Genomic DNA, 2,318 nt, shown 5'->3' on the forward strand with positions numbered 1-2,318 from the left:
GAAATCAAACATCAATGATGCCAAACATCAGCTTGGCACTCAGCTTAATAGACCATTTTCAAATTCTGCCCTTGCCAAACTTTGTTCCAGATCTGATGTCATGCAACCCAAAGAAAGTTCATTTCTCCTTGCTTTGAACTTCTTACAACTGAGCAAACAGTTTAATTGAGGCCAAGACAGAAAGAAGGAGGGGCTTGAGGAAACCTGAGGGAAGCCCTAATCAAGAGTTGCTCTTAAAAATCTGAAATTGCTAAAGCAAGAAAACCAGTAGCCTTTGCACACCTATACAGACCCCCCTCAGGGTTTGAAGAGTTTCAGGTAAAGTAGGAACCGGATATAGTACGAAAGCTTATTATTGGGACCATCTAAGCCTACCCCAAGTTTTAAAAAATGATATTGTTAATCTGTTTCTAAAAGAGAGAAATAATTGCAATAGGTTTAATTAATTAATTTATTAACTGATTGATTGATTAAAAGAGCAGGAATGTTATCTCAATACCGATTTCACAAACCTCCTTTCAACAGCGTCAACAACTCTTCCAAACTTTCAAATCCTTTCTAAACAGACAGAGATGCAGGTACTTTCTCACAATATCAGACACACCCGACTTAGTGGATTAAGAAATTTGCAAAATATTTACCTTTGTGAGAAATTTATAGTTTTAAGATTTTCTAAGACAAAAACTCTGTATTGGCTGAAAACTACAAGTCCATCATTTTTGCTCCCTCAAACACCTTGAACAGGTTGCAGTTTAATTCTTAATACTACTTGCCTTGTATGTTCAATGTTTTTTTAAGATCATGTCATAATTATGAAATAATGAATTTCCTAATTCCCTTGTTGATGACCTTGAGATCAGATCATTCAAACCCTAGTGAACTTCAGTCAGGTAGGTAGATTTTGGAAATTTCAAGCTGCATTTCAATCCTTCATATTGCTTCACCAAAATTGTTTCACCACTTGAACTTCTCCCATTCCACCTGTCTGATTAAATCGTAGAAATTTCCATCCTGGATACCTTAACTTGTGTATATTCCTGCTTGCTCTTTTCCAGCAGGGAAGGGCAAAGAGCATTTCAGTGGTCTAGTAAGATTCAGAGACTACATCATTTAGTTCTGAGGGTGTACTTGATAGGCCTGTGATGATATATGCTATCTGGTCTGTGTTGTATTCCTCCTGAATGTATCATTGTGTCTAATCAGAGCCCAGGTGAATGCTAAATGATTCGGATCTATCTGTTTGCTGGGAATAATGTATAGAGTTGTCCACTTTGAGATTCAGAGGGAGATTGTTGTCTGTGCACAAATGAGGAGTAGCCAGGACTGACACTCAATGCACAAGATTATTCTTATCGATTTACCTCAGAAAAAGAAAGCTTGTATTCTTGGGTGTCAGAAGGAATGCTGGTTCCATTTAATTACAGAGAGAAATGTGCTTACACACCTGTCCTCAAAACAAATCCACTGCCTTGGAAAAATCTAAACATACCAAACTGATCCTGATGACTGCAATGTTAATGGAGGGACTAGGGGAAAGGAGGGAAGGAGGGAGGGAAAGAAAGAAGAACCAATAACAAATTTTTAAAAGACATTTAACTTTAATACACTGCTTTCCAGAATTCATGTGTGGAGAAAGAGCTTTTACACTTAGGATAAGTGATATTTTTTCCAGGTTTGTCATTAATCCTCAGACCCAAGGTAAGCTAGTTGAAAAGAAACAGAGGTATTTTTCCTCTCTTACGGAGGTAGCTTAGAAAGATCAAATTACATCAGGCCTCAGTTTAACCAAGCCCTACGGAAAATGTGATCTCATCCTCCTCTCCTCTAACTTTCCAAATCCCTACAGCCTGGTAACACAGCAAGAGATACTCAGATGCAGAAACTGAGGCAAGTTCTAACAATACCTAAATCCATAACACTTCTTGTCCAGGCTGCTCATTTGACAATTGGTCATGTACTGCTATGTACCTTCACACATTCTTGTGGTGATTTTTAAACTTTCAAAATTAATTCAGTATTTATTGCTTTTAACATGTCTTTCTGTATTATGCACGTATATAATTATTTATATTCAATCTTCTTTTATTGTCATTTCCCTCTGATCTTACCAAAAACAAACAAACAAAAACACACACATTTTCTTTCCACATTGACTCTTACTTATCTCCCATACTCTGCAGTCAGACTTTTCAAAATAATGACAAGAATTATTTGATACTCACGGCTTTCTAATTTTCAATTTTTACCTCTCCTCAGCATCCATCTGAAATTCTATCTTCGCCACATTGTTCAAACTGCTCTTACAAAGGTAACCACAA

This window comes from Rhinolophus hipposideros (assembly GCF_964194185.1).
Source record: "Rhinolophus hipposideros genome assembly, chromosome: 14".
In the NCBI taxonomy this organism is placed as follows: domain Eukaryota; kingdom Metazoa; phylum Chordata; class Mammalia; order Chiroptera; family Rhinolophidae; genus Rhinolophus; species Rhinolophus hipposideros.